Source organism: Lissotriton vulgaris, chromosome 2_2 (assembly GCF_964263255.1).
Source record: "Lissotriton vulgaris chromosome 2_2, aLisVul1.2, whole genome shotgun sequence".
Taxonomy (NCBI): Eukaryota; Metazoa; Chordata; class Amphibia; order Caudata; family Salamandridae; genus Lissotriton; species Lissotriton vulgaris.
Window position 1 is genome coordinate 239,407,266 of NC_141688.1, and position 26,514 is coordinate 239,433,779.

Genomic DNA, 26,514 nt, shown 5'->3' on the forward strand with positions numbered 1-26,514 from the left:
GTCGGTGCAGATGACCAGGAGGTCCTCTTCACCATCCCTGAAGATATGTCCGGTCTGCTCTGCAGGAGGTGTTGATTGTCCCTCTACAAGATAAATGGGAGATGCAGATAAACAGTGTAACCCATGTATGTTGACGCATTGTACATGTTCCCAGACAAACAGCATGACAATGTACATAGTGACTATTTTGGAGCCGCTGGCTATTTGATGGGAGACAGTGGACATTTTGTCTACATGACGGACATGCTGTTGTACTCATACATTATCATCTCACAGTTTCATGCAATGCTAGATGTAATTGGCCAGTTTCTACGCACAAGCGGCACCAGTTGTGTCCTCTGTCCTGTGGCGTAAGTGTTGCACTTTGTACTACATTGTTGAAAATGTTGATGTGCTGTGATTGCTATGTTTTGTGTGCTGCATTGTGAGAGAGGCGCCCCTGCAGCTCTGATTTAGCGGCTGCTTATCCCTTTGAGCCGGTGTGCCTTTGACTTGTGTTCTTTTTGGGTGCTGAGGTGTGGATTACTTGGGTCATTTGTGCTCTTGGACGGATTTTGTACTCTTGTGAATTGTTTGTCTGCAGATGTGTTGTTGACATCAGGGGTTGTATGTGCACGTGGATGTGTCAGAGTGTGATCTGTTAATTTGAGGATGTGGTCCACACTGGGCCACCTCAGTGTCATGTTGTGCACCATGTCCTGTATTTTGGCTGCAGCCATGTATCGGTCATGCAGTGTCACTTGTATGGTTAGTGTAGCTCGCAGAGCTGCGGCTTTGTTGGATTCAGCACATGTTCACAGGTAGGTGTGGGATTGGTGATCAGGAGGGGGGGCCCCTTTGTGAACATTGTGGACGGGTGCCTACTTGGTGTTTCTCTGTGTGCTGCACTGTGACAAGGGTATCAGGGACATGTTCCACAATCATTGTGGGTGTGCAGTGTGCTACACTTGATTGTGCATGTGTGCCATTGTGCCCATCTCCCTCCATACCCCCAGTCCCTGGTTGTTACTCACCCTGTTGCTGTTGGGTCAGGTCATGTCGAGCTGTGTCTGGGGTCCCGACTCCTTGCACCGTCTCGACAGTGATGACTGTGGCCACCATTTCCTCCAACTCATTCAGCTCCTCCTGTGGTGCAGGACTCCCACCTGCTGTCACCTTTGCTGCTTTCGTGTTTGCAGCGAGTTTCTGTTTGGTTTTGATTTGCACATCATGGCAGCGCCCCTTGTCCTCATCCATTGACCTCAACACTCTGACTGCATTCACGTTGTTAACAATAGACAGCCATATTTACGTTTGTGTTGCCAATGACACAGTGGAGGTGATGATCAGTTGTTGGTAGTGTTTTGTCACCTCCGTGACGATGATGCGGTCTTCCTGCGGACAAAACACTGTCTTCCTCTTCCTTTTCTCCTTGCCGTTCCCTGAACACTGGGTTCATGGCTAGTCCTCCGTGGGGCTTGTGGGGTTCGGGTTGTCCTCCGCACTTGGTCCAAGTGCATCCATGGTGCTGCGCAGTTTGATTTGGTTTTGGTGGTTTTTTTTGCTGCTTTTATAGTGCATTTTCCCCGCATGACATGTGGGAATTGCAGGACTGTCGCTGGTTGTCGCTGATTTTTGTATCGTGATCTGGGCCATGGCAACTTTTTCCACGTTCATTTTTCTCATTTTTCCGGTGTTGCGTTGATTTTTACACGGTCATTTATCTCTTTATCCTGCTACTATCGCATGGTGCCGCAGGGTTGAGAATACAACGTTAAAAAAGTGTTATTTTGTTGCGATAGACTGCGATGTGCAAAGTTGCGTTAAGCTAATTTTGCTATGTTTATCACACGTTCTTGAGAATATCCCCCTATATCGTTACATCGAGCCTAGTGAGATTCGAACAGAGCTAGATAGGTTGCACAGGTAGTGTACCATAAGGGAGGATACTGTTTGTCCCTGAGACTTCCCCGGAAAGAGATTCTTGGAGGTAGCACAGCCACCACACCAGTGCACAAACACATCCACTCCACTTCTTTCTGTAGTCCCAGGGTTGCTCTGGTTCAGTCTTCATCAATAACTAATAGATACCAGACATAGAGTTCTAGTGTAGGGCCATCAACCTCGATGATACAGAGGGAAATGAGTCACATAGGGGAGGGTTAAATTACAGCTTAGCCTGTCAAGAAATATGGGACACTGAGCTAGATAGGTACACATGGTTAGAGGGGAAGGGGCAACAACTAATTGTACAGAAACCTACACTGTATTCTCTGTGTTTCAGAGGCAAAGGAACAATTCCACTTGGCTCAAATGAGAACTGCAATACTGCACATACAGAACATGCAATGGGGCACGTACATGCTGATTGATCTGTACTGGCAGTCTAGGGAATTTGCAAATGCTCAGCTCATCCTCAGATAGCATGGGCTTTGGTCCATCATCACCATACACACCCTGACCCTGGTCATCCCTGGAGAAGATCTGTCAGTGTTGTATCAACATCTGCTACAGAAGAAAACAACTCTATTGCATCAGACTCGAGAAAAAAGAACTGCCGATTATTTTGGTTGGCCTCAGTACAAGGACAATCCGGGAGAATTCAGACTCTTTACTGACACACAAGTAAATGCAGTAAGGCCTCTCATCTTTTTCACTGAGCAGACAACCGCTGTTTAGAAATAACCAGGTGGGAGCTGCTGAAAATGATGACCAGTACTGAGCTTGGTCTTAACGCAATCACAGAAGAACGAAGACCCACCCGGGTCATGGTGATGCAACACCGATATGTATTGGACTTGATGACAGCAATGGAGAATATGTGACGTTACAATGAAATAAAAATGAAATGAAAATTGGATTTGTAGAGGGCTGCAGTTGCCCTGAGGCGTCCAGGCGCTGGAGCTAAACAGAACTGACCCTCTGAGGTTACTAATTGTTGAGCATGAGGGTTTTAAGCTGTTTCCTGCAGCTGGTGAGGTTTACATTGTTTCGCATCTGCAGAGGGAGGGTGTTTCAGAGTTTGGCTACATTGTATGAGAATGAACGTCCTCCTGCTCTGGTTCTGAATATTCTAGGGATTTTGGCAAGTGTAGCAGTTGAGGAGCGTAAAGTTTTATTGGGCAGGTATGGAGAGATCAGGGAGGAGTTGATTTCTGGGCCCGTTTTCCAGAAAGTCTGGTGGGCAATGCAGAGAGCCTTGAACTTCACTCTGTCCCTGACAGGCAGTCAGTGTAAAGTTTTTAGGCCAGATTTTATTGAAGTCCTCCGAGGGACTCCCAGGAGCGCCCGGGCAGCACAGTTTTGAGTGCGCTGAAGCTTTTGTAGGGTGTAGTCCGGGACTCCAAGATAGAGGGCATTATTGAAATCCAGACGTGATTGGATCAGGCCCTGAATAACAATTTGTCTGGCCTCGAACGGGAGGAGGGGAAGGATTTTTTTGATCACCCTGAGGAGGCCGATACAGGTGGCTGACACCTTAGTGGCCTGTGTATTAAGGCTCAGCGATTTATCGAGCCATACTCCCAGGCTTTTGATGTTGTCCTTGGGGAGTGGGGGGATACCCATGCTTGGGGGTCATATTAGCTCCAGTGTGGAGGGGGCCGCTGGGCCAAGGAGCATAAGCTCAGTTTTATCATCGTTGAGCTTCAAGCATGAGCTCATCATCCAGCTTTTTACGTCCTCGAGGCAGGCCGTTAGGTCAGGTGGAGACTGGAGACCGCTCTTCCGTGCAAGGGAGACCACCAGCTGGGTGTCGTCCACATAGGAGATGATATTGACACCATGCGGACGAACAATCCCAGCCAGCGGCCTCATGTATGCATTGAAGAGCGTAGGGCTAAGGGAAGAGCCCTGCGGCACTCTGCACCCTAGTGGCCTACTTGAAGACACAGATGTGCCGTCGAAAACCTGGAAGGTTCTGTCTGACAGGAAGGATTCCAGCCACAGCAGGGCATCTCCGGACACTCCTAGGTCGGCAAGACGGTTCAGCAGGATTTTATGGTGTACCGTGTCAAACGCAGCACTCAGATCAAGGAGAATCACTGCCACTGATCCCCCTCGATCCAAGATCCGTCTTGCCTCCTCGGTTACAGCTAGTAGGGCGGTCTCTGTCCCATGTTTAGGGCGAAAGCCCGTCTCGGAAGCATCGACGAGATGGTTATCCTCAAAGAATGTCGTCAGAGTGGTATTGACGTGCTTCTCCAGGATTTTAGATGCCCATGGGAGCAGGGAGATTGGGCGGTAGTTACTGGCGTTAGCTGGGTTGAGGGAAGGTTTCTTTAGAAGGGCCCGCACCATTGCGTGCTTCCAGGTTGCGGGTACTGTCTTGCTCAGTATGCCACATATTTCCTTGCAGTAGGGAACAATGTGGACGTTACATTGTCCGCGTTACTTTGCATGGCATTACAACGCAAGTTGTTTCTACAACTTGCACTAGGTGGCGCGCTGGATTTAGGAATAGTGTAAGGGCCAGATGTAGGTAGCTCTTTACCGATCGGAATCGGCCGAAAATACCGATTTTTGGCCGTTTCCGATCGGTAAAGGGCTATGGAGATGTAGGGGCACATATTCGGTAATTTTACCGAATCGGTAAATTTACCGATTCGGTAATATTTACCGATTTCCGGAAAATCACCGAAAATGCAATGTGGGTAGCCAATTTTCCATTGGCACATCCCTTTCAGAATCGGTATTTTACCATGGAATACAAATCCATGGTAAAATACCGATTCCTGTGTACATGCACATCTGTGCATGTACACATGTGCCATGTGACAGACAGACGTGCCCTTAGGGCATGTCTGTGTGCCACATTGCACACATGCCCGTTTTGGGGGTGCTAGAGGGTGTCAAAGTGACACCCCCTGCACCCTTGACAAATTCGGTATTTACCGATTCGGTAAATATCGAATCGGTATTTGAATTGAATCCTATGGGCTTCAAGGCCCATAGGATTCTATAGCAAATACTGATTCGGTATTTACCGAATTGGTAAATACCGAATTTCAAGGTATCGGTAAAAAATCCAGATGTTGGTACCCACATCCCATTTACCGATATTGAAATACCGAATCGGTAAAATTCGGTATTTCAAAATCGGTACATGTGATTTACCTACATCTGGCCCTATATTACTATTCCTACTCCAGTTAGCGCAACAGCAGGGAATGTGTTGGATTTAAAATCCAACACATTCCTTGGTGTTGCGCGCCATCGAGCACATGTTGTAGCAACAACTTGCGTTGTAATGCCATGCGTGGTAACAACGCGGACGATGTAACGTCCCCATTGTTACCAACGAGCGTGGTAGTTAATGCGCTGTAAACACTGTCTCCTGCGATGGAAGGAGGAGTGTTGCCAAGATTGGTGCATCCTTCTGTACTTTCATCCCAGGCAATGACATGGATAACTGGACTTTCTCTCTTGCCATCCAATCACCGCATTGATTACATATGGACATCCATGTATGGACGCTAGTTTGCCTGGCTTCCCCGGTGGTTTGCAGGTCTGTCGACATCAGTGCTACCAGTTCTTATTCTTGTACTGTTTTTCTGTAGTTTCCTACAAGTGGAGGTTTCCTACTGTAAAAACACAATCCTCAAAGTGGGAGGGATGCAAATAAATAGAGAAGTAGTAGTAATTGAAACTGTAACACAACAAGCCCCCAACAATGTGACTGTCATGAAGTGTGGGGCAAATGATGTAGTTGAAAATTCACCTAAAACGGGGAATGTTAGTATTGATGTCAATCTATGCACTAATACATGTATATTAAAAAATGAGATCAAGTCACTGTTGTTGAAATCTCCCAAGATGACCTCTTCATCAACCCCGAGTAAGAAATACATGGTCAGACAGGCCCTGCGACCTAGGCCGTAGGCTGATTAACAGATCCCAGGTGGGATGGCATGTAAACAGTCAGAGAAACACATGGACAAGAAAAACCCAGATTAATCCCACAGATAGGTAGCACACCACAATGCTGCTAGGAGATTGTCTCCAATAAAGCACATATGGCCGGAGAGTTGCGCACATTTCCAAAGCACCATAAAGTTAGATGCCATATGAAGTTAGGAAAACTCAGCCAATCAAAGCACAGCACACACAGTACATGCAGCGATCATGCGCTCCCCATATCGGACATCTGGACACTACACACATTGGCCCTCATTGCGTCCACTCAAGATCAAGACGCACCTGCCTTCAGGGGACCTGATTTACAACACCATGACTATGCCTGCATTCCTTTCTCTGAAATAATATCTAAAGTGTTTGGTGATGCTCAAAATAATGTATATAATGGCACTCAGAATGAATGTATGTTGAGAAAGTCCTCAGACCCGTTTCTGTGGATGTTTTCCGGCCGAAGCATTTAATTAAACCAACTGTTCCTGTTTTGCCAAAAGCCTCTTGTACTTTGTTTTTTCAAGGTTCATTCATAATCCATCAACAGGCAAAACTTGTAAGACTGAGGCAGCAGTTTCAACTGGAGAAAAAAAAAGCTTTAGCATGACATCACACTCCCGGTATCTTTGTGTTGAATCTGCCACTATCCAACACAGTAAAAAAACAGGGATTAGTGTTTCACTCTGTACTCAACTCACACGCTAACGCAGTAGTTACAAATTAAATCGTTCATATCCATAAACTTTGCATCTCTTCTCAATGAAGCATGGGCCATAAATGGCATCAACAAAAGATTTACATGGCCATCATTCACTGAATGTCATTATAAGGGCCAATTTTGGCATGAAAAGCTGATATCACATGTCATTAGCCAAGAGACTGCTTCATTGATATCTATCTGCAGAACACATAGCCTTTAAAAATCTGTGTGTTAATTTCTTCATCCACTTGCATCAAGCTATAGCACTACTAAAATCAACAAGCATTGGCAAAAATAATAGGTTCCGCCTTTATGACCTATTGGCGTTGCCAGTGATTTTTAGCCATGGTTAATGCTGCTTGATGATGTGCAGTGTCCACATCCAAATAATGGGAAGCAATGGCCAGGCTGCAAGCTCCTCTTCTTTGCCCTTGATAGGTAACAATATGCCTAGCAACAGACAGCGCATGTGCTATAAGGTGGGCTCGACCTAAAAAGAGTATATGCATGTTCCTGACTTGTGCACCAATGCTATGGGTCTACTTCTGGTCCTCGTATAAAACACTAACATATTGATACAAAAATGCCCATTTGGCAGACAGTGAACATCAGTACATATTTCTTTTTAAATTCCTGACACACAAATCTTGCTTACATGTGTTCCATTCTCCAGAATTGTTGTAGATGAGTTGGAAGAAAAGGGTACCTAATTGTGGAGGCTACTTTTTTCAGTGCAGATTCCTGTGAGAAGTTGGCCTGATATATGATGTTTCCAATTCTGGAACCACCTTGTATCAGTCCAAACAATCCCTTATGGTGTCTGGTTGTAAGTCAACCTTGTTAGACAAGCTATCCTAGGGGTAGCATGGACTAAGCAGCCTTAAAGGGTTAACTTAAGAGGTCGTGTTAAGCGAGCTGTTTTACCACATACAATCCTGTAATATCAAATGAAAGGACACCACACAAGTATATATTATAAAAATATATGTGTTTATTTCTAAATTAATCCCCAGTACTCTTTATGAGCAAAGGGGCACAAGCGTTAAATCAAAAGCACAGTATAACATACAAAGTTGCACAATTATGGATGAGGGCGGGTGGCCACTCAAACCATATATTAAAAAAGTGATATAAGAGATACCAATCGAACAGTGGTTAGGCCTAGGGCCTAGAGAATCGCTGGGAGCAGTCTGGACTGGCAATGCTGAAGTCGAGAAAAGCCCGCGGGATTCGGGTGCAGCACGTAAAGTGCGGCTTGCACCAATGCAATGTCAATGGTGCGTAAAAGTTACACAAAGAGAGTTTAAAGATACTTCCGCTGAACCTAGAGGAACAAAACTTAAGACACAGACCCTAGAGGTGTGTACCAGTGTGGTAACACTGGCGTTGCAATGTTACCTCACCCACAGGAAGCGGGTGCATAGGGTCGAAGTGGCGTCGGGTTTTGTCTTGGTGCTTGGAGCTGAAGATGCTGCAGGCGATGGGAAGCAGAAGTGTCTGGTGTGATCCAAGGGTAGATCGAAGTCGAGAAGTATCTGAAAGCAGAGGGGACAGAGTCTGGGTCACTCAGCAGTGACCAGGGTGGAACCAGGACGGAACCAGGCAATGTCGGGCGCAATCAGATCGTTGTTAAGGAGCTTCTCTCCGCTGTCACGTGGGCTCTGGGGCATCTGCGAGGTCCAGGAGCAGGTCATAATCTGTCCCACCAAGCTCTCGCCGTCAGCGCCGTCGGCTTCAAGATTGGATCAAACAACACTTGGCAAAAGCAATCCACGCGGAACCGGGAGATTGCTTCTCACTCAGACCAGGAGGGTCAGAGCGGGTGCTCCTTTTCACAGGAGCTGGTGCAAATCTGGAGCAACAACTTGCCTTGTAATGGTATGCGATGTAACAATGCAGTCGTTGTAATGACAGCGTTGCAATGGCATGCGATGTATCGCATAGGTTGCAACGTGGCCTATTCATCCTGCCACTGAGGCCTTCCTGGGCCAACATGGCTCCTGCAAAAAAGTTCCCAGCAATTAATGATTTTGCTTCCTGTTTGCGATCCCCCTTTCTCTCACTGGTGGTCGGATCCAGAGGCAATGATTATACTGGTGAGACCTCACTGATCATCACTCTTACATTTTTCGGTGTGCCTCCCCCAAGTGAGGTGAATTCCAGGTCATGCTCCTACGTCCTTTCCTGTCCAGGACTATATTCGCTCTTACAGCTCCAGTTGATATTGGCAACCTCCTTTTTGTCTCATTCCTCAGCCAACTACCCACCCTCTATACTGCCACCCAGACTTTGCTTGTGGATACCCTATGTCTTCCAGCAGAACTGCAGTCTGACAACTTCTTCACACCAGGAAGTCTGCCAGCTGGGAGGAGGGTGCTAGATTCCTCGGCAAGTCATACCCCGACTGCTCACCTCTGGACGGGGCCCTCTGCGGAGCTCTTCTCGGGGTTGGGGTGTTCTCCAGTCTGGTGTCCTGAGAGTTTGGCAAGCTTGTCCCCAGAGTCGCTAGTGTCGGTGGGCTTGTCTGGCTCCCCAGGTCTTCATCTTCCGGAAAGTACTGTTCACCCAGCTCAGAGTCTTCCGTGTTGCTGGGCTGATTGGGAGTCAGTCTTACAGTATCCGACTCCTGAGGATGCCTTGTGTCCGGATGTGCCTGTTTGAAGAAGGAAATGTTGCGAGTGACTGTTTCAGACCCTCTTTGCGAGGTCACCATGGTGCCTGCTCGGTGGAGGACAGTCCACGGCCTGTGCTCGAATGGGAGTCAGAATTTGCTTCCTGGATAGCGGTCCTTGATATATACCCAGTCTCCTGTTTAAATATCTGACTCCTTGGCTCTCCGCCGTTGGCTGGCCTGGTCGTTGGAACGGGCCCGGTTGGCTAAAGTTCTCCCCGCGTCTACGTGGTTCGGTATCCAGTTTGGGTGATTTGGAATGGTGTCTCTGACTACTCGACCCATGGTGGCTGGGCCTGGTGCGGCTTCGGTGGTGAGGTGCGGGGTCAGCCGGTATTCTCGCAGAAAGCTATATATGGCCTTCTCCACTGGAGATTCATTAGCGTGTGCAATGCGTATTGTCTTATTCACCGTGTGCATAGATTTCTCCACTTCCCCATTGGCTTGGGGCCAGCAGGGAGTTACTTTCTGGTGGTGGATCCCCCAGCTCCCTAGGTAGTCAGCAAATTCCTGCCCCTGAAAGGGGGGACCGTTGTCTGTTTTGACCACTTCAAAGATACCATGCCTAGCTATTGTCTTTTCGAACTTGGCGATGACCTCAACGGCAGTCTGGCTGTCGACAATTTCCACCTCTGGGTACTTGGTGAAGTCGTCTATGATCACTAGTGCATGTTTGAAATATTTATTTACTAATGCAAGGTTCGCAAACGCGGTGTCTTGTATAATACTAGCAAACATATTATAAGCAACAAAGTTATCAGCATAGTTATCAGTCCATAAAAGGCGAATGGTGACAGCATACTAAGATGGTGAAATGAATAGAAATTAATAACGTCTAATTCACACCCTCCCTATTTACCATAGTATTTTATATCTATGAAGGTCTCATTTGGGGTTTTAGCAGGGCGGGCCCATACCTCAAAATCTCAGTGGCAGGAGGATTACATCATCTTCAACCAGTTCTCTGCATGCGAAGTACATCAAGTGTGTTTTTGTGCGTTCAGCACACTAATACAAAACTCGCTTAGAGCCAGATTTTGGCAGCAGCATGTGTGCTATGTCTATAGGGGTGCGAAGATCAGACCTTACAACAACACTGGGTTAAGTTATCCGTGTAGCCTTCAGCACTCACTGTGCAGACAGAGTGCAGAACCAAACTGATATCAGAGCAATAACATATTATTTCTCTAGTAAATCACAAAGCTCTTCTGGGTTGAAAGCTAAAACAACAATTATGTGTTGTGTGCAAAAGTGAAGCAAGAATGAAAACGGCGTGCAAACATTTAATAAACTCATGCTAACTTAACACAGTATGTAGAAAAGAAGTAGCTATATGACACCCCCCAATGATCAGAGCACTGTCAGAAATCATGTTAAGTCAGAACCAGGAAGGGGTTTAACCTGAAAACAGAGCTCAATAATAATGAGCTAATCTATTTTTCAAACGAATATATGAAGGCCTATAGGGGCCAAGCGTAATTGTTCCAACCTTTGAAAATATAAGTCAATAGGTCTGGGACGTATAAAAAATTCTCACACATGAAAAACAAAAGGCACTGTCCAAAAATATAAAAATGCACGTGCCGAAATAAGTAAAAAACTCCAGGGCATCTCACGATAGAACTGAATATGCAAAATATGCAGCCACAGCCTCCAACATGAAATCACTGTCATCATCCGAAAACAGTTCAGCCATCCAATTAAGTAGTGGGAAGGAACATGCATGCTGCTCCGTCACTGGATCCTCTATTAACATCAGAGGACAACTCAGTGGGTTCTCAAGAAAGCTCCTTGCCAAGAACTCATGCGCTGCTGCGATTACATCCCAATGACCCATTAGTCCATGCATCGCTGCCAAGGCCATAATCCTTTTGTCAGAACAAAATAACTTGTGAGCAACTACGGGGCTCATCAGATGATTAAAATCAACGTCAGGAGACACCGTCAAGCAGAGACACAAATCAAGGGTCCAGTGGAAATCGCAGCTCAGGCAATGAAACACAGGCTGGACACATGTGAAATAGGAAAATCGAAACGATCATCCAAACACCGTGCTTAAAGTCGCAAGCGGCAGGGTGCCATAGTAATCAAGCATCCGGTTGCGCAACAGTGACAGGAGGGGCTCTTCTGCTCCTAATGCAGGATGGGCATCCATTTGTAATTAAACAAAATATCACCAATATGCCCGCAGCTAAAGCCAGCAAGACAGGGAAGCCTCCAAACAAACTCGAAAAAATAAAATAAAAGAAAGCAGGGATGACCCCAAATATTTTTTCAAAAGACGTCACGAGACCGCTGCAAACTAATTAAAAAAAAGTGAGCAAGACCGGAAGTGGAGGAGGCATTAAAGATTTGATGAACTAGCTCGCTGAAATGTAACTATAAATAACCATTTAAAAGCGCCTGCACTTATGTGCGTGTGTCAGCTATGTGAAGGACGAATGTTTCTCGGGCCGAACTCAGGGCCACCTCTTTCTGACACAAAAGGGCTCTTATTCTAGTCATACCATTGAACTCTGCCTTCAAGGTTGGGATGCGCGGCCAGATGGAAACATCTGAATTCCCATGCGTAGGGAGATGCAGAACGTTTTTGCAGCACACAACACGTTCCGATACAGTTACCACATAAGCGATACCAACAATTAAACCACAACACTCCTCGTTATTCAACAGCAAATAACTACCATTTGCCAGAAGTGTAAAAGCATAATATATTTATTTATTATTCACCCTCGTGCGCTTTAACTAATTAGCATATTACCGTAGCGCTGGTGTCCCATAGTGCGCGGCAACGCTCTTACTGGTACAGAGCAGGAATATCGCCGCAAAAATATCGCCTAACATAAATATCGCCGCAAAAATATCTACAGGAAGAAATATCGATGACAAAAATATCGTCTGACCAAAATATCGACAGACAGGTAAGTAATATCGTTAACATTAATATAGTTGTAATAAATATCGTTTACAAAAACATAGTTTACAATAATATCGTTTTTTAAATAATTATAAGTAATGTAGTGTTTTTAATGATTATTTGTAGTCAAAGTAGTATTTTTAGTAGTATATTATTATTTAATAATGTATTTTCAGTTGAATTTAGTATTAATAGTTCCGTAGCGGGTTGTGGGTTTATAGGGGAGTAGGGTGGGAAGTAATTTAAATATAATGAAATAATACATTAATTAATGTTTTAAATGAATATAAATAGTGTAATAAATAATAGTTAATTAATTTCAATTAGTTAATTGAATAATAATTATGTAATTAATTATGTTAATTTTTTAATTATTTTTAGGTGTGTGTACAGGATTTTTTTAGTGAAAATGTTTTTGGGTAAAGGGGTATTTTTAGGGTTCAGGGTCAGTTTTCAGTTTTTGGGTAAAGGGGTATTTTTAGGGTTCAGGGTCAGTTTTCAGTTTTTGGGTAAAGGGGTATTTTTAGGGTTCAGGGTCAGTTTTCAGTTTTTGGGTAAAGGGGTATTTTTAGGGTTCAGGGTCAGTTTTCAGTTTTTGGGTAAAGGGGTATTTTTTGGGTTCAGGGTCAGTTTTCAGTTTTTGGGTAAAGGGGTATTTTTAGGGTTCAGGGTCAGTTTTCAGTTTTTGGGTAAAGGGGTATTTTTAGGGTTCAGGGTCAGTTTTTAGTTTTTGGGTAAAGGGGTATTTTTAGGGTTCAGGGTCAGTTTTCAGTTTTGGGGTAAAGGGGTATTTTTAGGGTTCAGGGTCAGTTTTTAGTTTTTGGGTAAAGGGGTATTTTTAGGGTTCAGGGTCAGTTTTTAGTTTTTGGGTAAAGGGGTATTTTTTGGGTTCAGGGTCAGTTTTTGGGTAAAGGGGTTTTTAAATATAATGAAATAATAGATTAATTAATGTTTTAAATAAATATAAATAGTGTAATAAATAATAGTTAATTAATTTTAATTAGTTAATTGAATAATAATCATGTCATTAATTATGTTAATTTTTTTATTATTTTTAGGTGTGTGTACAGGATTTTTGTAGTGAAAATGTTTTTGGGTAAATGGGTATTTTTAGGGTTCAGGGTCAGTTTTGGGTTTTTGGGTAAAGGGGTATTTTAATTATATATATGTATTATTGTTGTTATATAAAGTAATGTGTAAAATTAATTTATATGTCCACATTTATTAAGTTTATAATTAAAAAGTGTAGTAAATTTGTTTGAAATAGTTAAAAAATAAAAGTAATGTAATGTATTTTGTTAATAGTACTTATATTTATTTATTATTTAATGTAATTTTAATTATTTTAAAAAGTCGATATTTTTTACATCTATATTAATTACAACGATATTTTGGAGTCGATATTTATGTACTTACCTGTTTAAGTATAGGGTGTCGATATTTTTGTAAACGATATTTTTGCAACGATATTTATGTCAGCTATATTTTTGTTATCGATATTTTAACACCCTACCCTCTTACTATTGGTGCTGCCTGTATTAATTGTACTGTGCCTGATATTGCATTGTGCCTGATTGTGTCTTTATTTTCACCGCATTTCTTCACACTCTCTGTGCCCCCAACCCGGTATCGCTTTTGGCTTACTGCCATTTTGCCCAGATTGTTGTTGTCTTGCCTTCCCTCCCCGACTCTCCACCCCGCCTCCCGCCTCCCTGCTGCTCCTCCCTCCCACAGATCGTCAGGCTCCACTCTCCCGATAGCTCTCTGTGACTGTCCTGAATACTCAGAAGCGGTCGCTCCTCCTCACGCTGCTCCCTAACCTACATGCCAGACGGGTATCGTTACCTCTAGACCACCGCAGTGAAGAAGCATAATATATTTATTTATTATTCACCCTCGTGCGCTTTAACTAATTAGCATATTACCGTAGCGCTAGTGTCCCATAGCGCGCTGCAACGCTCTTACTATTGGTGCTGCCTGTATTAATTGTACTGTGCCTGATATTGCATTGTGCCTGATTGTGTCTTTATTTTCACCGCGTTTCTTCACACTCTCTGTGCCACCAACCCGGTATCGCTTTTGGCTTACTGCCATTTTGCTCAGATTGTTGTTGTTGTCTTGCCTTCCCTCCCCGACTCTCCACCCCGCCTCCCACCTCCCTGCTGCTCCTCCCTCCCACAGACCGTCAGGCTCCACTCTCCCGATAGCTCTCTGTGACCGTCCTGAATACTCAGAAGCGGTCGCTCCTCCTCACGCTGCTCCCTAACCTACATGCCAGACGGGTATCGTTACCTCTAGACCACCGCAGTGAAGAAGCATAATATATTTATTTATTATTCACCCTCGTGCGCTTTAACTAATTAGCATATTACCGTAGCGCTGTTGTCCCATAGCGTGCTGCAACGCTCTTACTATTGGTGCTGCCTGTATTAATTGTACTGTGCCTGATATTGCATTGTGCCTGATTGTGTCTTTATTTTCACCGCGTTTCTTCACACTCTCTGTGCCCCCAACCCGGTATCGCTTTTGGCTTACTGCCATTTTGCTCAGATTGTTGTTGTTGTCTTGCCTTCCCTCCTCGACTCTCCACCCCGCCTACCGCCTCCCTGCTGCTCCTCCCTCCCACAGATCGTTAGGCTCCACTCTCCCGATAGCTCTCTGTGACCGTCCTGAATACTCAGAAGCGGTCGCTCCTCCTCACGCTGCTCCCTAACCTACATGCCAGACGGGTATCGTTACCTCTAGACCACCGCAGTGAAGAAGCATAATATCTTTATTTATTATTCACCCACGTGCGCTTTCACTAATTAGCATATTACCGTAGCGCTAGTGTCCTATAGCGCGCTGCAACGCTCTTACTATTGGTGCTGCCTGTATTAATTGTACTGTGCCTGATATTGCATTGTGCCTGATTGTGTCTTTATTTTCACCGCGTTTCTTCACACTCTCTGTGCCCCCAACCCGGTATCGCTTTTGGCTTACTGCCATTTTGCTCAGATTGTTGTTGTTGTCTTGCCTTCCCTCCCCGACTCTCCACCCCGCCTCCCGCCTCCCTGCTGCTCCTCCCTCGCCCCTCCCCTTCCACTATCCACATATGACAGATGCATTTGCGCGCAGCGTTCACACGCGGCGGTCGCGCCCCTTGCGTGCTGAAGGTGCGCCAAAGGTAAGCCCGTTTACGCCCGTCCGCGCCTGGACCGCGCCCAGTGCCAGACCCCCTGGCCCCCGCAAACCGCACTCCGCCCGCATAATGTATGACGCCGCCACCCTCTAGCCCTTAACGCCGGAAGCACACCACAGTGCTTCGAAGCTGCCCCAGGACGTACCCACGGTCCCTTCGCATGCCACTCCTGCAAGTTTGCCTGCATCAAGACCCACACCAAATCCACTAACTTCAAACACAGCTCCGACTCTAACCACCTGAAATGCATCCTGCTGAACACCCACTCGGTCCACAGGCACGCCACTGAACTCTGGGACCTACTCGACTCTGCTTCACCGGACATCGCCTTCCTTACAGAAACCTGGATGAACGCATCATCAACACCCGACATCGCCATAGCCATCCCGGACGCTTACAAGATCATCAGAAAAGACCGCACCAACCAAACAGGAGGAGGCATCGCTATCATCTATAAGAACACTATCAGAATCACGACCAGCTTCGACGATAACCTTACACCCGCCAAACGCCTCCATTTCCAGATCCACACCGACCCCAGGACCACACTTAGAGGCACCCTCATCTACAGACAACCAGGAACCCGTAAACAATTCAGCGAAGACATCACTGACTTCATCAATCCACATGCCCTCGCCTCCGAGAACTACATTTTACTGGGAGACCTCAACTTCCACCTGGAAAAGAGAAACAACAGCAACACCACCACCCTTCTGGACAACCTGGCCAATCTTGGACTCAGACAACTTGTTGACACCCCCACCCATGTAGCCGGACATACGCTCGACCCAATCTTCACCTCCAGCAAACACATCTCCTTCGATCGCACCACAGCTCTCCATTGGACGGACCACAGTTGTGTTTGTATTTTGTATTTTTTTTGTATTTATTTATTTGTAAAGCGCAAACATTCATCCTGAGAGGACATCACGGCGCTGAAGAACATTGCAAGTGATTTGGCATCGGCTCTGTTTGAAAATTATTGATCTGACCTGGGGAAGAGGAATGTTTTCAGTTGTTTCTTAAATGAGACATGAAAGTGTTCACTTCAGCTACAAAACTACCTCGACCCACAACCCCCCACAACCTATTCCGCGAAGAAACTGGAACAAAATCACCACCGACCAACTCTTCACATCGCTCAACCGAAACCCTCTCGCCCTCTCATCGGACCCCAACCAAGCTGCCACCAAACTCAAACGATGGATCACTCACAGTGCTGAAGAATTAGCACCCTTGAAAAACCACCAAACCAAACAGGGTAGCAAAAAGGTCCCCTGGTTCAACGATGACCTTAAGAAATCCAAGAAACTATGCCGTACTCTCGAGAAAAGGTGGAGAAAAAACCCAACTACTGACAACCTGACCTCCTTCAAAACAGCCACCCACAAACACCACCAATTGATCCGGTCCACCAAGAAATCAACATTCAAGGATCAACTCGACAACAATGCCCATAACAGCAAGGAACTTTTCAACATCGTCAAGCAATTTACCAACCCCACCGCAGCCTCAAACGACATTACTCCTTCCCAAGACCTCTGCGATTCACTATCCTCCTTCTTCTACAACAAAATCGCCGACATACATAATAGCTTTGAGGACATTTCCAAAGAACAGTCCACTCCACCCACCTCCGAACCTAAACCGCCCTCTAACAACCTTAGCGCCTGGAACCCAATCACCACTGAAGACACCATCCGCCTAATGAACTCCATCCATTCAGGTTCGCCAACCGACCCCTGTCCCCACCACATCTTCAACAAAGCAGACTCCATCATTGCACCCCATCTCCGTGATGTCATCAATTGCTCCTTCAACTCCGCCACCTTCCCAGACAGCTGGAAACACGCCAAACTCAGCGCCCTCCTGAAGAAACCCACACCAGACCACTCTGAACTTAAGAACTACCGCCCCATCTCCCTCCTCCCATTCCCTGCCAAAGTCATTGAGAAAGCCGTCAATAACCAGCTCGCCGCCTTCCTCGAATCCAACAACTCCCTCAACACCTCACAGTCCGGCTTTCGAGCCAAACACAGCACCAAAACCGCCCTCATTGCAGCGACAGATGACATCCGAACACTACTAGACAACGGAGAAACAGTTGCCCTCATCCTACTTGACCACTCCGCCGCCTTCGACACAGTCTGTCATAGCACCCTCATACAACGCCTCAGCAACATCGGCATACAAGGAAAAGCCTTGGACTGGATCATCTCGTTGCTCGCCGGGAGAACCCAGAGAGTCCGACTTCCCCCATTCAAATCAGAGGCCACCGAAGTCATCTGCGGAGTACCACAAGGATCATCACTCAGTCCCACCCTCTTCAACGGTTACATGAGCCCACTCGCATCCATCGCGCAACAACACAACCTCAACATCATCTCTTACGCTGACGACTCTCAGCTGATCCTTTCCCTCACCAAAGACCCTAACACCGCCAAAACCAATCTTCACGAAAGCATGAAAGAAGTATCCGAATGGATGAAAAACAGCCGCCTAAAACTTAACTCAGACAAAACGGAAGTCCTCATCCTAGGATCATTCCCCTATGCCTGGGAAGACTCATGGTGGCCATCGGCCCTGGGCACAGCACCCATACCCACAGACCACGCACGTAACCTAGGCTTCATCTTAGACTCCTCCCTCTCGATGACCAGACAAGTCAACGCCGTCTCTTCCTCTTGCTTCAACGTACTTTGTATGCTCAAAAAAATCTTCCATTGGATCCCCTCCGAGACAAGAAAGACTGTCGCCCACGCACTGGTCACTAGCCGACTGGACTATGGAAACACCCTCTATACCGGAATCACAGCCAAATTACAGAAAAAACTCCAACGCATCCAAAATGCATCAGCCAGACTCATATTGGACATCCCTCGCCAAGATCACATTACCGGTCACCTGAAAGACCTCCACTGGCTACCCGTCAACAAGAGAATAACGTTCCGTCTCCTCACCCACGCACACAAGGCCCTCTACAAACTAGGACCCGAATGCCTCAACACACGACTGTCCTTCTACACACCCACCCGCCAACTAAGATCCTCCAATCAAGCCCTCGCCGAAGTCCCGCGCATCCATCGATCCACCATGGGAGGAAGATCCTTCTCCTACCTGGCGGCCAAGACCTGGAATTCTCTCCCCACTCACCTCCACCTTACACAGAACCACATATCCTTCAGAAAGGAACTTAAAACCTGGCTATTTAACAAATAATGAACACCCTCCCCCAAGCGCCTTGAGACCCTCTGGGTGAGTAGTGCGCTATACAAATTCCTGAACTTGAATTTGAACTATTAATGAATGGTCAGGGGACTCAGTGCATTCCTCCCCATTAAGATAAAATTCTTTACCGTCTTTCAGGCACCTATATGTGAAAGGAAGAGACCATGCCTCATGGAGGAAGGCACCACCTAAAGGTTCATAACGTCCTATTGCAACATATCGCATACAACTAGAGAATTTGTACAAGGCGAATGGTAACGTAATTAATCTGTGGATAAGCCAAGTCGCATCAGTGGCCTCAGCAACAGAGAACGGTAAAGATTCCAACCACTCAATGTGTAACATGGAAAATGATGCATCTCGCATTGAAAGCATGCGCTGTTTGTCAGTCAAATTAAACGGGGCAAAGAGGGAGGACGCGTTCATGTAATTCCAGGGCACACGGCCAGACTTAAGAGTCTGCAGAGTCCACGCAAACTGCATTACAGAACGCAATTGATTTTGGCCATGGTATAAAACAGACACCTCATCATTTACAAAATCAACCACGGAAGAAACAATGTTATTCAACGTGTATATACGGGAAGAAAGCATGTTAATACTGTTATCGACAACAGCAAGCACCTTTTCTAAATTAGCTTGATCAATAGCCCTCAGGCGCTTAGCAGCCTCAATTTGTGAAAGCTTCCAGATTTAATTGTAAACAGCATAAATCCAACGTTTAGATCTACCGTTAGCCGGGCCCTTTATAAAATCATTTAGATCCACATCATCAGTTAGCTTAGATAGATGTAATTTAACAGCAGCTAAAGTAGAATGTTGTAACCAATTCTGACATAATTTGCCAACTGAGTATGTGTGGTCAGGATCAAAACGTGGATCAGGCCTGACTTGTGTAAAACCTTCAGTGAAACCCATAAAGCAACGCTGGCAAGAGTCAAAGCTTCTGTGCCACAGCAGCCAACCCTTTGGATCAAAACTGGACACATTAAAGGATGCATTATGTAGTAATGTTTGCAACTCTCGATTGGAAAACTTTGTGAAATTATCCCAACTGGAATATTCTTCCAAATCAGGGATAGCAGGGGTATTTAACTTTTTTGAAGTAGCCCATCCAAAGCACGTTGTCTGAGAAATAGTAAAATTCAAAAACAACATGTGATTCGGGATGAGACATGCACGGTGCAAAGCCTCAGTGCCTTGTACCTGCCAACTTTTAGAACCCCAAAACGATTTAAGGTCAATGGTTTCCTTCCATAGCTCGTAGCCTTCTACAGCCAACTTTTCTAGAAAGGACTTCGAATACAATAATTTAGTATCGGTAAGTTGAACTTTGGACATGAGCTTCTGTGTCATCTTAAAATAAAAGGACTCAGGACTCGATTGATTAAAGTCGGTAAAGTAAGTGTACTTCTTCAAAAATTTACTGGAGCTGCCTTGTAATGGTTGTGAGAAGTTGGCCCGATATGCAGCGTTCGCTATTCTAGCGACCACTATGTATCGTTCCAAACGACCCTTATGGTGATTGGTTGTAAGTCAACCTTAGACCAGCTATCCTAGTAGCGTGGATACGAGCAGTCTTCGGGCTAAACTCTAGAGGGCGTGTTAAGCCAGCTGTAATACCATCACATACCCCTTGAACACCAAGTGAAAGGACACCACACAAGTGTTATGAAAATAAACAGTATATTTATTAAGAATCACAACAGCCCTGTACTCTTTATGAGGACAGGGTACTAAGCACAGAACCAAAGCTCTTAGAAAATACTTCAAGTGCACAATTAAAAACAAGTGCCCGAGGACACGGAAAGTTTAGTGGTCTCGGGCGGACCCGATAAGGCAAGTCGGAAGCGAGGGACTCGGGACCCTAGAGTAAAGAGGCTATGCAGGCACCGAAATGCCGAAGTTACCTAGCCACGAGGGCTGCGGCTGCACAAGTCTTACAGGCGTCGGGGGTCTTCGCTGACGAGCCAGGAGCCGGAAGAAAAGGAGTTGCTGGCCGGCGACCAGTGATGAATAGTTCGTAGAGATCCAAGCCTGGATCAGAGATCGATGATACCTGAAAGCAGAGGGGACCAAGTTCGTACTACTAGCCAGTAGTCAGAGGGTACCAGGAAGGCACCGGATGGCCGTCACCTCGACTAGGTGAGTGGGCGACGCTAGGCTCTGCAGTCTCACGGACCAGGAGGCGTTGTCGGCGACCAGGATGGAGGTGCGAGCTGTCCAACGAAGGTTGATGCTGTCGGCGTCGCTGGGCCCAGGATTGGGGCAACAAGCCTTGGCAGATCTCAGGGCCACGTGGTGGGCCTAAGATGGCGTCTTGAGTGGACCAGGAGGGTCCGGGGTGCTCCTCTCGAAAAAGGGAGCAAGGGCCGATCTGGAGCAACCAGACCAGCAGTGTTGGTTGTCGGATGTCGTCAAGGAAGGGCACAAGCCAGCGGCTAGTGACCAGACAACGTGCTGAGCAGCGAGCAGAAGGGCCCCACGCAGATCGTGGAGATGCTGGGAGGCTGCGCTTCGGTGCTGGAGCGGCTCAGGGTCGGGGCTTCTCGGACCCCAGAGCACTCACCAGAGAATTACTTCGATGGTCGTGCTGATTAAGAAAGCGTGCAGGTTTTGATGATGGCCGGTCCCTCGAGGTCTCGTCGCACCCACAGATCACAGCTGAGCTGATGACGTGGGTAGAGGTCGGAGGTGCCAGGGAAGCCGGTTCTCGTCGAGCTGGGCAGTCGGATCCTTGAGGAAGGACTTGCAGCAAACCGCAGAGTTCTTAGATGGTGCCCGCTGGTGCAGGGTGACTACTCCTTAGTCACAAGGGAGAAATCTTGAGAAGAGTCTCGAAGTCCTTTCGTAGAAAGTATTCTTGATTCAAAGATGATCTAATTTGGAAGGGTCCCCGCTCCGGCCTTTATCCTAAAGAAAGGGGTGGGTACATGACTAGGTCCTGCCCTAAGGGTGGGACCAGGAAGGGGGGTAGTTACACCCCTCTCCCCTGCCGGACTTTCCCCAGGCCAGGGCTGGCGCCCCTGGAACTGGTTCTGACCGGCAGATGCGTAGTGAGCACCGGGGTGCCACTCCGCAGTCACCTTCTCGCAAAAGCCCTACCTACCCAGAATACACAAACCCTGTCTGGGACGGTGCGAACACCGCCCTCGACAGGAAACCCTTTGTCCAAGCGCTCCTCGCTGGAAGGACTCCCAGCAGCAGGAGGTCAGACTCGTGTCTGTGGTGGCAGCATCCATTTTGTGGAGCTGAGGCTTTCGTTAACTTTAACCGGGGTTCACAGTTACGTACATGTAGTGTCCCTCTAGAAGGGCGGAATGCTAACCTCGTCGCCAGAATTGGTGAGGGGGCAGTATCCCGATTCGTATGACACCTTACTCGACATGTCTTGATAACGCGATACCGAAGTTACCGATATGGTACGCGTTATCATGGAACAGCCATTGGGTCTGGATTCCGCAAGCTGCAACCGGGCTCGGCTCGGGCCAGAACCCAGTTCACACGAGCCCACGCACTCTGCCTTCAGGATTGTCAAGGCCTGCCATAGGAGTGACTGATAGGAACTCGGGTGTCCATTGTACGGTTAGATATAGGGCTACTATATCTAAAGCAAAGGGTGATTACACGACTTTGCCCCAGCTGTCATGCAGCCAGTGGTGTCAAATTTGGGAGGCCAGCCAGAGTTGGCATAATACATGCTGCAGCCCCTGGCGGCCCTGGGTACACCTATGCCCTGAGTTACAGGGTCTGATAAGGTGGCCCAGTACCAATTGGTAAATGCACCTAGGGTACATGTTGTAATTTAGAGAGAGAACAGCCAGGCTGTGGGTCTGATTGGCAGGCCCACAGCCAGAGAAAGTCGTAAACCAGTGAAACAAAAGCAAAAAATCTGGGTGATCATAGGATTGCAGACCCTACTCTCCTACATGACCCCCCCCCCAAACGTCAGGACAATAAGCTAACCTTGACCAGGTGAGTCTTCTTGTTCTAAGTGGACATATCTGGAGAGCCCATCGGCATTGCCATGATCAGTACCAGGTCTATGTTCCACTGTAAAGTCCATCCCCTGTAGGGAAATGGACCACCTTAGCAGTTTGGGGTTTTCACCCTTCATCTGATTTAGCCACAAGAGGGGCTTATGGTCGGTCTGAATCTTGAAGTGAGTGCCAAACAAGTATGGCCTCAGCTTCTTCAGGGCCCAAACCACAGCAAAGGCCTCCCTCTCAATAGCTGACCAATTCTTCTCTCTAGGGGTCAGCCTTCTGCTTATAAAAGCAATGGGCTGGTCTTGACCATCAAAATTCAGTTGAGAAAGAACAGCTCCCACACCCAACTCAGAAGCATCTGTTTGGACAATGAATGGTTTGGAGTAGTCTGGACTCTTAAGGATAGGCGCTGTGCACATGGCCTGCTTTAGGTCATCGAATGCTTTTTGACAGCTCGCTGTCCACTGAACCTTTTTTGGCATTTTCTTACTTGTCAGTTCATTTAATGGTGTCACAATGGAACCATAGTTCCTGACAAACTTTCTGTAGTATCCAGTCAGGCACAAGAAAGCTCGAACCTGAGTCTGGGTGGTTGGAGGAGCCCAGTCCCTGATTGACTGTATTTTGCTCTCCAGTGGCTGAACCTGGCCTCCACCTACAAGGTGGCCCAGGTATACAACCTGTGTCTGCCCTATCTGGCACTTGGTGGCCTTGATAGTGAGGCCTGCTGCTTGCAGAGCCTCTAATACTTTCCTCAGGTGGACCAGGTGATCCTCCCAGGTGGAGCTAAAGACAGCAATATCATCTAGATATGCCGCACAGAAGTCATCCAGCCCGGTAAGGACTTGATTCACCAACCTTTGGAAGGTGGCAGGTGCATTTTTCAGACCAAAGGGCATCACCACGAACTGATAATGCCCACCAGGGGTAGAAAATGCGGTTTTAGGCTTGGCGTCCTCAGCTAACCTGATTTGCCAATACCCAGCTGTCAGGCCAAACGTACTTAAGTAGTTGGCCGAAGCCAATCTATCGATAAGCTCGTCTGCCCTTGGTATTGGGTGGGCGTCAGTCTTAGTGACTGCATTGAGACCCTTGTAGTCTACGCAGAACCTCATCTCTTTCTTACCGCCCGGGGTGTGAGGTTTCGGCACTAGAACTACGGGACTAGCCCAAGGGCTATCCGAGGGTTCAATGACTCCCAGCTCCAACATTTTCTGCACTTCACTCTTGATGCAGTCTCTAACGTGATCAGGCTGCCGGTAGATTTTACTCTTGACGGGCAGGCTGTCACCAGTGTCAACCTCATGGGTGCACCAATTGGTCTGACTGGGTGTTAGAGAGAACATATGCCGGAAGGATTGAAGAACCTGTTTATAATCCTCCTGTTGATGTTCGGAGAGGCTGCCACAAAAGACAACACCATCTACCGATCCATCGTCAGGATTCTGAGTGAGCAGGTCGGGGAGAGGGTCACTCTCCTCCTCCTGTCCCTCATCTATGGCCATGAGCAAACTCATGTCCTTCCTGTCGACATATGCCTTGAGCCTGTTGACATGAAGCACCCTGTGGGGGCTCCGGGGAGTTCCTAGGTCGACCAGGTAGGTGACCTCTCCCTTTTTCTCCAGGATGGTGTAGGGCCCGGACCATTTGTCCTTGAGTGCTGCTGGGGCCACTGGCTCCAACACCCACACCTTCTGTCCGGGCTGGTAAACAGTCAAGACAGCCTTTTGGTCATGCCAAGCTTTTTGGAGTTCTTGGCTGGCCTTAAGGTTTTCGGATGCCTTCTCCATGTATTCAGCCATCCGCGAGCGGAGGCCAAGCACATAGTCCACTATGTTGGTTGCAGGCTTTTTGAGAGGTCTCTCCCATCCTTCCTTCACCAAACACAGGGGTCCTCTTACAGGATGCCCGTACAAAAGTTCAAAAGGGCTGTAGCCAACCCCCTTCTGTGGGACTTCTCTGTAGGCGAACAAAAGGCAGGGGATCAGGACGTCCCATCTACGCCGAAGCTTTTCAGGTAGTCCATGAATCATCCCTTTCAGGGTCCTGTTGAATCTCTCAACAAGCCCATTGCATTGTGGATGATAGGGGGTAGTGAACTTGTAGTTGACACCACATTCCTTCCACATTGCAGTTAAGTAGCTCGACATAAAGTTTGCACCTCTGTCGGAGAGGACCTCCTTAGGGAAACCCACTCTGGAGAATACTCCAACTAGGGCTCTTGCCACAACAGGCGCTGTAGTGGTTCTAAGGGGAATAGCTTCAGGGTACCTGGTGGCATGATCCACTACCACCAGTATAAATTTGTGCCCTGATGCTGTTGGTGGTTCCATGGGACCGACGATGTCGATCCCCACCCGTTCAAAGGGCACCCCCACCACAGGCATTGGTATAAGGGGGGCCTTTGTCGTGCCACCTGACTTACCACGGGCTTGGCAAGTGACACAGGAGCGGCAAAACTCCTTGGTATCTTCGTTCATATGAGGCCAGTGAAAGTGTGAGACAAGCCTGTCCCACGTCTTTGTCTGGCCTAAGTGACCTGCTAAGGGAATCTCGTGGGCCAAGGTAAGTAGGAAACCTCGCTGAGACAAGGGTACAACCAGCCTCCTGGTCATGCCAGGCTTGGGGTCTCTTGATTCAGTGTACAGGAGTCCATCTTCCCAGTATACCTTGTGGGTACCTGTGGCGTTCCCAGCAGCCTCAGCAGCAGCCTGCTGTCTGAGGGGTTCAAGAGAAGGACAGTCTAACTGGTCCTTCCCCAGGTCTTCCCTTGAGGGTCCCCCTGAACCCAAGAATTCAACTTGATCAAGTTCGAACTCTCTAGGCTCAGTTTCCCTCAATTCCTGTAGGTCAGCCTCCTCTGAGACTTGATCCACGACCTGGGGCAAGGGGGAAGGCACAGCCTTAACCCTACTGCTCCTTTTCTTGGGAGGTGTCTGGTCCATTGTTCCAGGATCCAGCACCTGTTCAGTGGGGCATTTCCTGACCTGTGACCTGGTCACAGCGAACACATGTGCTGGTAAGCCTAACATTTCCATGTGAGTCCTCTGCTCCACTTCTGACCATTGTGATGACTCCAAATCATTGCCCAACAAACAATCCACTGGGAGGTCTGAACTAACTACAACCTTCTTTTGGCCAGTTACCCCTCCCCAGGAGAAAGCTACAATTGCCATACTGTGATTGGTAGTGACATTGCTTGCATTGGTCACCAGGAATTCTCTGTACCTGGCATGATCTGTCCAGGGTCCACAAAGTTAGGTGTCACCATGGTGACACTGGCACAAGTGTCCCTATAGGCCTGAGCCATTTTTCCATTTATGAAAGGTGTCTGTCTGTATTTGCCCAAAGTATTGGGACTTACGTCAGGGGACATATCCACATCCCCTGTACTGACAAGGACAGCCTGAGTGAGTGTACCAACTAAGTTGTCACGCCCCTCAGAAACCAGGGTTAACCCTACTAAACCCTTGGGAGGTGCACTACCACTGCTGGCTGTACTAGGGGGCACAGGTGCCTTAGGGGCTGCAGTGGCAGGAGTCGGCCCTCCTCCTTTCTTGGTGCACTCACTAAACCAGTGAGTTTTACTTTTGCAGTATTGGCACCACCTTTTCGATTGGCCTTCTTTCTTCTTTTGGGGAGCCTGACCCCCACCCTCTTTGGGTTGTTGGGGACCTGTCGAAGACTTCTGGTCATTTTGTTCCCCCTTAGAATCTTTACCCTTCTGGTCTGCTTTCTTCTGACCACCTTGATTCTGGCCCTGGTTCTGTTTAACTCTTGTTCGAACCCATCTGTCTGCCTTCTTTCCCAATTCTTGGGGAGAGGTCAGATCCGAGTCGACAAGATGCTGATGCAACAACTGGTTCTGACAATTGTTTAAAATTTGTTCTCTCATCATCAAATTATACAATCCTTTGTAATCAGTAACCTTACTGCCCAGCA